The 12443-nt window shown below is 36.1% G+C and overlaps 1 protein-coding gene across 1 annotated transcript in view; it reads right to left on the bottom strand.

Annotated features, from left to right (window-relative positions):
• The window catches only part of ec (echinus), a 419892-nt gene that overhangs the window by 138195 nt on the left and 269254 nt on the right, over positions 1-12443 (bottom strand). The window lies entirely within an intron of this gene.

Below are 12443 nucleotides of genomic sequence, written 5' to 3' on the forward strand. Positions count from 1 at the left end.
CATTTCTGGATTCGCTCATACATGCCACATATAATAATAATAATAATAATAATAATAATAATAATAATAATGATAATAATAACCATCATCCTCTCCTCATTGCCTATGTCTTCACCTTCGTCACCACTACCACCATGATGATAAGAAAAATTAATCGATCGTTTATCGTCAGTGTTAAAATTAATTTTTGCAAATCGTACCATCAGGATTAATGGATTTTCTCTCAGACATTATCTTGAACTACGAAATGAAATAGAACACTACTGAACTAGCAATGTCATGGAAATTCTTAGTTGGCCATATCGCATGCATTGGAAACAAGTCAAACCACATTATTAAGGATTCCGTAACATTAGAAATAAATAAACTGTAACCGAGCAAACAACAAATTTGTTTCGAAAAGGAGCCAAAAGCTACGAGAATACAATATATAACCTCTCGAACCAACTTAATCTCTTGTAACACTGGTGATTACAATAAATAAATCAGGGGAATTTGTGTTCAGGTCATTCATTTTAAACAACTCTAAATAAACGCCTGTCGCCTGCGTATGCCTGCTGGGGAAGTTTTTAGTGTCCATTCATTATACTCTGTTAACTAAAAAAAAGTTATGAATAATATCCCTGTCCAGTAGCTATTAGTATACGATATTATTTGCGGTGACTTCGATGAGCGGTCAAGACACGAACATATACATTAAGCTGAAACTTCAATAAACACACGCTATGAATACTGTCTGCGTATCAGTAGCGGGCTACAAATTATATTCAGCATCACTGAGAAGTGAGCTTATTCAGTAAATCACATATTAATAACTTATTATTCTCTCGTTTAGAGGTCTATGCACAATTACTAAATGTTTCTTTTTCTTAATGAACACCATGTGTAATTCGAAACTTTCAATTTAATCAGCGCTTTGTTATTACATGAATTGTAACAAATTGCAGAAAAAGAAACTATAGAGTGTCTCAACAAGAACGCCGGATTTAATAATGTTTTTTAACATGGTTATATAACAACGCTGTATCAACTACCGTCGCGCGGGGTGACTTTGTGCCATTCGCGCATTTCATAAAAAACGCAAGGAAGTAGTCTTTAAAACCGTCACAAGGTTTTAAAGACTACTAAACGTAAGGAAGTAGACTTTAAAACCTTGTCACGGTCTTAAAGAATACTTCCATACGTTTTTCGCGAATGACACAAAGTCACCCCTCGCGACGGCACTAGGTTATTTAGCGTCGATGAGATTGGTGATAATGAGAAGTATTTGACGAAATGAGGCCGAGGATTCGCCATACATTACCTGACATTCACCTTACGGTTGGAGAAACCTCGTAAAAACTCACTCAGGTAATCAGCCCAAGCGGTGATCGAATCCGCGCCCGAGCGCAACTCGGGATCGGCAAACAAGCGCTTTAGCCTATTGACCTACGCCGGTGGCTTTTAATAATGTGAATAAATGCAACAAAAACAAAAATTGATAACAAAGTAGATACCAGTGCCGCCAACCCAACATAAACAAGATATTGTTGGGACATTGCGCCATTGTCTTGTTGTTGGTTTGGCGGCACTGTTATCTATTGTTATATGTTTTGTTGTATTTATTCGCATTAATAAATCCGGTGTTCTTGTTGGAACACCCTTTATATTATTCCTGTGCAATTACTGAATAAACAGACAAGTGAACAAATAAATAAAATAAACAATATAACTTCCATAATAACAAAGATTTACAACGTTATTTATCAAGTAATGACATTAATTCAAACATTAAAAGTAACCAAAAATGATAATATTTTGCTTTATTTCGATTGTAAGTTTTTTTTTCAAATATAATTTATTTATAGAAGGGCTGACAACCCACCATCGTAAAGACAACTTGTTACGAATCCACACAATAAGCCTCGGAATGGGACTAGGACCGATGGCGGGCTTATGTGAGGGCGGCAATGAACTTGCGGATTCCTTAAAAACCATTTGTAAGTAAGTATTTATATCTAAATCCATTCATTTAATGTTCTGCCCAAGGGCAGGTCTTTCACTGTAAAGCCAGTTTTTTTCCGATCTTTCCTATTTTCTGCCTTCCTTTTTGTCTCCTCATATGATTAATATATCTTGATATCGTCTATCATCTGGTATCTAATTCTGTCCCGAACTCTTCTCCCGTTCACCATTCCTTACAGTGCATCCTTCAGAAGGCAGTTTCTTCTAAACCAGTGACCCAAGCAATTCCTTTTTCTCTTCCTGATCAGTTTCAGCATAATTCTTTCTTCACCCACTCTTTGGAACACAGCTTCATTTCTTATTCTGTCTGTCCATTGTACACGCTCCATTCTTCTCCATATGCACATTTCAAATGCTTCTAGTCGTTTCTCATCACTTAGCCATAATGTCCATGTGTCTGCTCCATACAATGCTTCACTCCACACCAAGCACTTCACTAGTCTCTTCCTTATTTCTTTCTCCTGAGGTCCGCAGATGATGCTCCTTCTTCTATTAAAAGCTTCCTTTGCCATTGCTGAAGTAATAAAATTTAATGAAATCCCTATAAAAACGAGAAAATTGAGCCTTTTTTTATACTTAGGAAAATATACTACCCCCAGTGTAATCAATTTCATTTGAGAGTTTATTGCACTTTCTCTCGACTCACGTTATAAACCACAGGGAGCACAACAATTTAAAAAAATCTAGAAACGTGACGGCGAATTTCCAATTGAGAGGACTGTACCAAGTATTACGCGATGGACCGGTCCACTGTTGGAGGGTGAAGGGGAAGATGTTACGTATGGAAGATGCATCGAGGCCAATGGACTCTGGGAGAACACAACAGCATCAAAACAACATCACGTCGCAGCGTCTTCAGGTTCTTCTCCCACCCCTCTACTCCATCTTCAATAGTTTAGAGAAATCCTCGAGAGATGTCAGCAGCTGCAAGAATATATTCCTTGCTGGAAAGGCGATACTGAGAAAACATCTACACGGGTTGTGTGGAAAGGATATGTAATCCATTATTAACTTTCACTCCTGCTCCAATTGCAGATAATTGTAACTGAACATATTCATCTGTAGTAAAAGAAATCTTGTACGATGAAAGTAGCCTGAAAAAAGGCGATGTTCAGAGCTCATGTTGCTGTCAAGGTACAATATGCCAATGCAGTGGTTAATGCCGGATATGATAAACGTGTATCAGGTACACTACGATTCCAATTACAACACCTACAGTTTTTGTTTTGCTTGCCTGAAGTGCCGTCCTTCTGCAGATACAAAACAAAACAATAACCAAAATAAGCCGGTATATACCGGTAATCCGGTACACGACACCGACTATTTTTTTCGCATCTGAATTTTACACTGGCATCATTTTTCACGTAAATTTAAGTCGGTATATTTGAAAACAACAAAGTGGTTAATAAAAAAAAAAAAATAGCAGATGCCATGAGCGTAAGTGCATAAATCCATCGAAAAGCCAGACAGCCAGTTAGAAAGCTTAATATAATGATGTAAATTTGTGTGTCAAAAACTCTGAGAGAACAGATATTTAACCCTTGCGGTGAATTTCGGTAAAGTCCGGAGGGCCTAAATAGTCAAATCCACTCTCCTCACCTCCACGCTGGGACCCCCTGGGATCTTTTAAGATGCGAAAGAGAGAGTGGTGTGCTGAGAGCAACGGAAAGCTACCTCATTTACCTTTCCCAAGAAAAATTCAGCTTCATATATAGTCCGGGTCAGCTTACTTCATATTCAAAGGGTGAAACCTAACCATTTTTCTCCCATTACTACATATGCTAGTAGATTGTGGTGGTTTTCTAGTTTGCAGGTTGAATTTTATTTTGCGAACTTCGTTTCCAATTTCGATACTGACAAATACTACAAATGGAAGTGATTTTGTAACTGATATGTTGCCAGCTGAGACAAACATCGACGATATTTGTCGGTACTGGAGTTTCATGAAAATAAAATTGTACTAGATTTCTGAGCCGGTTACTGAAAGCTAGTGAAATTTGAACATAACAATAATTAATTAATATCAGTATTAATATTAATACGTAAGTTATTTTATGTGTTGCGTTGTGGTTATAATTCAAGACTATAGTCAGGTAAGTTTTCGGAATTAGGTAGTACTAATAATTTCATGTGGTCAAACAAAATCATTTTTAGGTTAGGTCTCGTGAGTCAATTGTTTAGTCAAACCAATGAATTTCGTACTGCCAGACTAAATACTTGACATATTGATCCCTTTCCCGTATAGTTTGACTACGAAAATATGTTACAAATTATTGAATTATTTAGAATAACTTTCCAACATGAAGTACGGTAAGTAAATAACTCATTTAGTACGTGAGATCGTGTGATATCTGGTAACAGTTGGCAACACTGACAAGACGGCAATATTTGCTGTGTAGGAACTGTTCTTATGTGACCCGCACTATACTTGTGTTGAGTTATAAGCAGTAACATGAGCTGCTGCCAAGAAGTCAAAAAGAGAATAGCAATGGCAAAGGAAGCTTTTAATAGAAAAAGAAGCATCTTCTGCGGACCTCTGGAGAAAGAACTAAGAAAGAGACCAGTGAAGTGCTTTATGTGGAGTGTAACGTTGTATGGGGCAGAAATATGGACATTACGACGAAGTGAAGAGAAACGACTAGACGCATATGGAGAATGTGGATATGGAGAAGGATGGAACATGTGAAATGGGCAGACAGAATAAGAAACGAAGCTGTGCTGGAAAGAGTGGATGAAGAAAGAATGATGCTGAAACTGATCAGGAAGAGAAAAAGGAATTCGCTAGGTCACTGGTTGAGAAGAAACTGTCTTCTGAAGGATGCACTGGAAAAATGGTGAATGGGAGAAGAAGATATCAGATGATAGACGACATTATTCATCTGTCGTAAAAAATCTTGGCTTCTTTTTTGATAATAATCTAAGTTGGAATTTTCAAGTTAAAGAAACGATAAAAAAAAAATCTGTTCCTCCATTCACTGTTTGAGTCGCTTGAGAAACTTCTTGCCCCAGCAACTAAAACTTACCCTAGTACAAACCCTAGTAATGCCGCACTTCGCTTATTGTGACGTTTTGTTAAGTGACCTAAGTTCTGAACTGTCAGTCAAGTTACAGCGAGCTCAGAATATGTGCGTCAGATACGTGTGCAACATACGACGATATGATCACATATCACCGTCCTTCGCAAGCCTTTCGTGGCTCCGACTTAAAGAACGCAGAACTTAGACTCTTTGTCTTTACTCTTTCGAATTCTGCACACCTCAACACCAAATTACCTTTCGTCTCGGTTCTCTTATCTATACTCTAACCACGACGTAAATACCAGATCACTTATCTGTGGCACGCTAAGTATACCTCTTCATAGAACATCTTGTTATTCATCATCTTTTACAGTATCCACCTCGCGTCAATGGAATTCCTTGTCACAAAGTATTAGGGGCTACAAGACAATAAACACCTTTAAAAACAGCTTAAAAGATAACCTTATTAGCATTTCACTCCAATCATATTGATTTAAACTATCACTGACTACATTGTTACTTCTTTCTTTAGACATCATCCTGATAGTGCAGTATTTTCAAAATTGTCTCATAATAATCTCTTTCTATTATCTAATATAATTTGAAATATATTAACATTCTATGTATTTTAGTTTAATTCTGCTACACAGTTTATTTCAGTGTTTAATTAATAGTTCATAGTATTTTGTTGTTTAATTCGTAAATAACTCTTGTATACATGTAACTCTGATCTAAATCAAATTGTTGAATTCTTTGTAAGTTGATACATATGTATGTATACTTTTTGCTGGTTGAGTGGAAGAGAAGGCCTTACGGCCTTAACTCTGCCAGCTAAAATATTATTATTATTATTATTATTATTATTATTATTATTATTATTATTATTATTATTAAGATTTATGAATCATATGAGACAAAGAGGAAGGCAGAAAATAGGAAAGACTGGAGAATGCTGGGTTTGCAGTGAAAGACCTGTCCTTGGCCACAACACTAAAAAATATAATTTGTTTCAACATCGAGGAAATCTACTCAACTTCTTGAGTACTGGTATTAGGAATTTCCGGTGTATAATATCTGTGAAAGAAGGGTTCATCTCTCGCGTGACATTTAACTTGAGATTCGACGAATCGGTACAGTGTCTTGTGTCGGATGATCAGACACGCTTAACCTTTCAAACAGTCTAGCGGGAGAAACCCTCTACATGAAAGTGCATCTTCATCACGACCGTCACGAGGTCTTTAATGCGGCGCCGTTGCTTTTGACAACAAACACGGTAACAAATGAAGTATCTATTTAGCGTCTATCACGCCTTAAAGAAGTAGGCTACAGTAAGCGTTATGCTAGTCCCAAAGAGGGACGTGATTTCTTAACACAGAATATACGTTCAGCATCGTCATCAGTAAGAACTAACGGATTAAGGAAATGCACGCGAGTATTCAAACTTCTAATCGGTGTTAAGTACAGTACTATAGCCTAAAGTTGTCATCGTTGCTTTAGTGGTTGCCATACCAAATGCTCAACATCTAAAAAAATGTTCGATATTGAGTATATGACATCGTATATTCTGAAGTAGGAAGAATCGAATGGAATTATCAGAATTAAGCTAAACTTCATATCTATTGGTGCAATTTCATTACAAACATAGAGAAGTTTGTCAGAACTCAACGGCATATAACTGTGAGCAGTATGGGATGAAGATAAATGCAAACAAGACGAAGATCATGGTTGTCGGAAGAAAAATAAAGAAGGTAAACGTGCGAATACTAAATTTGGCAGTAGAGCAAGTGGACAGCTTTAAATACTTGGGGTGTAGCAGTAACATGAGCTGCTGCCAAGAAGTGAAAAGGAGGGTAGCAATGGCAGAGGGAGATTTTAATAGAAAAAAGAAAATCTACTGGGAACCTCTGGAAAAAAGAATTAAGGACGACTAGTGAAGTGCTTTGTGTGGAGTATGGCCTTGTATGGGGCAGAAACATGAACGTTACGACGAAATGAAGAGAAGCGACTAGAAGCATTTAAAATGTGGATATGGAGAAGAATGGAACGTGTGAAATGGACAGACAGAATAAGAAATGACTCTGTTTTGGAAAGAGTGGATGAAGAAAGAATGATGCTGAAACTGATCGGGAAGAGGAAAAGGAATTGGCTGAGAAGAAACTGCCTTCTGAAGGATGCACTGGAAAGAATGGTGGACGGGAGAAGAGTTCGGGGCAGAAGAAGATATCAGATGATAGACGACATTAAAATACATGGATCATATGCAGAGACTAAGAGGAAGGCAGAAAATAGGAAATATTGGAGAAAGACCTGCCCTCGGACAGAAACTATGTACGTATAGCCTATGTAAATATTGAGAAACTACAATATATATTAAGACTTAAACCTTTCTGCAACTGAGCGCTCCAGAGGCCAGACATACCGATAGACTTACGCAATCTCTTGATAATGCAGCCATTGTCTCCGCGTAATAACAAAGATTACAGTGTTACTCTACAGATCTTTCATTACGATATTATAGGCGAGACGCTAAGTAGGATACAGAGAGGTGAGGATTCTAATCGATGAATACAGCCCCTCGACCCAGTCACGATGGAAGTGGGTCGCCCAGTTGGTTGGCTGGAGGCTGCAGCCACAACAACGAGACAATGTTCTAGCTACTAAATCAAACGACATTATACTACGGATCTGATATTTCCAGTATCTTCACTGAACAGACGGTAAAGCTCTGCTTCTCGTCGATCAAGGCATTCTATTATACTTAAGTTACACTATTGTATAAGTACAGCAGTGGCAAAAAAAACCGGACCGACGCTTGTAGCTGATTTCAGAGCCTTGTTCACTCCAGAGCACGATAGACTGGTAACTAAAACTTTCGTGGTTCGAATCCTGCCTGAGAAGGAAACTTTTTTTCTGTTCCTTATTCAAATTTATTCTCAATACTTTTCTATTGTTGGTAAAATGCATGTTCTGGGAGTAATAAGTTAATTAAGTAGTAAAGTATCACTGCAATCGAAAAGTATTGGGAATAAATTTGAATAAAGAACAAAAAAAAGTTTCCTTCCCAGGCAGGATTCGAACCACGGAAGCCTTAGTTACCAGTCTATCGTGCTCTGGAGTGAACAAGGCTCTGAAATCAGCTACAAGGGTCGGTCCGGTTTTTTTTTGCCACTACTGTACACGAGAATATCCCATAAATATTTTGTTACCCATCTGCATGTGTGCAATGCCAACTTTATATTAACTTTTCATAGTTACGCATGCATTCTGCACGCATCTGTTTCGCGTCCATGTCTAAGCACAGCTGAATAACAATTTTTTTAATTCTACTGCAACCCCTCCACCATGGATAATAATTAGGGCTAGGATTTTGATGACCTATAAATCATGAAAAAATGTCTGAAAAACAATGCATTTATGACCTAAGAATCTTTCAAAAATGCCCTTAAAAATGCCCTAAAAATTGGTTTTACATAATTGGCTTAGTAGGAAAAGAGGTTTTGTACTAAATATTTAGACTAGTAATTAAATTAAATTCTAGTACCAACATTTAAGTTTATTTAATTTTACATATTTTTTCTAAGTAGTACACTTTAATTAATTATTTTACCTGATGTAGTTTCCATGTAGTCCACCACAAGGCCACTCTTATCCGGAACTAGCAGGCATAGAGGAGTCTATATTGAAGGGGTGGTTGGACTGATTCATTACATGGGGTGTACTACGTTAAAAGGGCAATATTTGTGTACAAAAACGATTAAAACATTATACAAAATAATGGGTATTAATGGACAAAATATGTAGAGAAAATATCAAAGGAAATAAATATTATTTTACATTAATAATGGGGATTTATGGTCAAAATTAAATGAAAATGCCTCAAAAATGACCGAATAAAACAAAAAATTGCTCTTATGAGTTGAAACAGGCAAAATATTGCAAAAAAAATGCCCTAACAAATATGTCTTAAAACAGTTTATCACGTAACATATAAATACTAAAGCAGCTATGTTTCTGGCTTACTAGGAAAAAGATCCAATTTCATCAAAATCCTAGCCCTAATAATAAACTCTTCCAAGTAGGGTTACTGTGTATATATACTTCATGTGAATTCTCCTTGTGTATAGAAATGTACCAGTCATTTTTTATCGAATACGATGTAAGCGTTTCCATGACAACCTACGTTGAATTTCCGTTCCCCAAAATAACTTCTTTTCTTTCTATCAGTGTAGGTCGAATATAGACGTTAAGCTCCAAAAATATCTTACTTTTGCTTCAGTTTCAGGCTGATGGGGATGAGAAGCAGGTTCTGCAAGGTCAATGTCATGTTGCTTGGGACTTCTTCCAGAAACAAGCAATCGATTTGCATAGAAGTTCCACGCTACCGTCAATCCGCCACCTGACAGACGTCGGTTCCACTCCAGTACGACTCCAGTGCGAGAGCAACAAGGGCATATCTGCACTTCCGTTCGGAATACAAGCTTGGCCAGCTGTGTGAATCATACTGCCGAATGCAGCGGTCAAGTCTACGTGCACTATGGAAGAAAGAAGCCTCCTGTCTGTATGAAACCGTTTGACTTTAATTCTCTCTAAGATGTGTGGCATTTTATTTTTTTTTTCGAGGAAGCAAAATGAAGCTTCGCGTACTTTGTAATTAAAATTCATATAATAATAATAATAATAATAATAATAATAATAATAATAATAATAATAATAATAATAATAATATAGTCCGGATCAGCTAACCATTTTCCACCTCTATATATGCTAGTGGATTATAGTGATATATAGTCAGATTGAATTTATTTTTACCAACTTTGTTTCGAATTTCGGATACTGACAAATATTGGTTTGAAGTAGAGGGAAACTGATGAAATGGAAATAACCAATCTTGTGAAATTTGAACGTAATTAATTCATTTAGTGGTCTGCCCGAGGGCAAGTCTTTCGCTGCAAACCAAACTTTCTCCAATCTTTCCTATTTTCTGCCTTCCCGTTCACCATTCCTTCAGGTGCATCCTTCAGTAGGCAGTTTGTTTTCAGCCAGTGACCCAACCAACCAATCACCCAACCAATTAATTAATTAACCAACGTAATTAATAATTAATTAGAAACCGGTATTAATATTAATATCAATACATAATTCAGTTGTGTTGAATTCTGGTTCCAATTCAACATTATATTCAGGTAAGTATAATTAAATAAGATATAACTTATAAACTTTACTCAATATGAAATAAGCACGTAGCTTGGACAGAAATATATTTCATATTTTAATTAATTTCTTTCGTGTTTTGATATTTATTAAAATGTCTAAGAGAGGAAATAGCATGGTAGCGACTTCTCCAAGAAATAAAGCGCTTGCCATTCACTTCACAGGTTTTACTTAATATGAATAATAATAATAATAATAATAATAATAATAATAATAATAATAATAATAATGTTTTATTTTCGCTGGCAGAGTTAAGGCCATAAGGCCTTCTCTTCCACTCAACCAGCCTTAATCAATACAATACATAAATTTAAATTACAAATATTTACACTACACTTAAAAGGTTCTCCAGCAATATTCTTCACTACACATTTATTTAAATTTAGATAAATCTATAAGGTAAAGTAGTAACTTAATTTATGAGCTAATTTAATTCAATGAATTATAATTAATTTAATATTTGAGATAGCTAGTAAAATGATGAAAATTAATTTAATATAAGCTTACTAGGACTATGTTACAGGGAGAATATATATATATTTCTATTTCTATAATGAGAATATTAATGTAATTGCCATTAGAGGTTTTGTAAATCTATTTAGAAAAATTAATGATAATAATAATAATAATAATAATAATAATAATAATAATAATAATAATAAGAATGGACAGATGTTAGTTTCATTATAAGTAACAAATATTAATCAGCAATTCATCTGTTAAGTAAGAATTTATGCAATTTTGACCTAAATGAAGTTATTGTCCAACAACCCCTTATATCATTCGGAAGCGAGTTCCAATTTCTAGCAACAAACTGTATAGGATGAAGAATATAAAGATGTCTTGTGGTAGGGTATAATGAGTAAATTGTTATGCTGAGATCTTGTACTTAGCTGATGATATGCGGATAAATTTTGGAAACGAGAAGCCAAATAGATTGGGGCAGCGGTGCGCAGAATTTGAAATAAGAGAACAAGAGAATGCAGGGCTCGTCGATCGCTTAGTCTTAGCCAAGACAGAGTTTGGAAAAACGGGGAAACATGATCATACTTACGAATATTACAAATATAACGGACGCACGCATTATGCACACGTTGTAGCCTGCTGCTCAAATTTGCATTTAGGTTACTTAATATAACATCGCAGTAGTCGAAGTGTGGCATCACGAGTGTTTGTACAAGGATTAATTTTAATTTATCAGGAAGAAAGTGCTTCAGTCGCTTTAATGAGTGAATAATGGAAAATATTTTTTTGGAAGTGTGATTCACTTGTTCATTCCATTCCAGGTGACAATCCATATAAATACCAAGGTTCTTCACAGTCGTACTGTATGGAATAGTAGTATTATTTACAATTATCGGTGGCAAATTTTGCTTGTCACACTTCGATCTTTGATGTAAGGGGAAAAAACCAGGTAAGTCATTTTCTTTTGTAAATGGAGTTAGTAGTGTCATTCGATCCATGAAGAGATACTTTTTTATTAGAGGTATGAAATGGGTAAAGAAACAATTTGGCCAAGAGTAATTTGCTTCCAAAATTTTGATGTACTGGGAAGAAAGTAAGTCGAGCGAAACAGTAAAAGAACCAGATAAGTCAACCGATTTACTATCATCACTAGACAGCACGAAATAATTTGTGGCAATCTGGGAAATCTTGTTATAATTACAGCACCGATTTCAGTTATTCAGGCAGAAATATTTCAATTCTCAAAGAAGCGCCTTGAAATAGTGTTATCATTGATGTTTCCAATCTCTTGTTTTGTTTTAGCTATGAAGAAGCCCAGTTCATCTTTAGACTTATTTTGTAAATCTTTCTTTTTTTCTCTCTCTTCGCTACAATGTGTTTTCCTTCCTTCTAAACTCTTCATTTTTTCAGTGGCAGTTTGTATGCTAAGTGAAGCAGGCACTCCACAAATCTAATCCATCCATTCCGCCTCGCACAAATCCGGACTACACGAGAGATAGTGAGTGGTTTCTATAGCTGCGACATGCGAGGTCTGCGCACCTCGCAACTATAGAAACCACTCACTATCTCTCGTGTTGTCCGGATTTGTGCGAGGCGAGCCTCGCATTTCGCACGTCACATGAGTCGGTTCAGAAAAACCAAGGCTTAAGAGAACTTTTACGAACTTAGCGCTTGTTTATCTAAAGGTTTGTTCAAGCACGGTTCAGAATCGATTCTGAACTGTCTGTAGCTCAAATTGAATTCCAA

This window comes from Periplaneta americana, chromosome 6 (assembly GCF_040183065.1).
Source record: "Periplaneta americana isolate PAMFEO1 chromosome 6, P.americana_PAMFEO1_priV1, whole genome shotgun sequence".
In the NCBI taxonomy this organism is placed as follows: Eukaryota; Metazoa; Arthropoda; class Insecta; order Blattodea; family Blattidae; genus Periplaneta; species Periplaneta americana.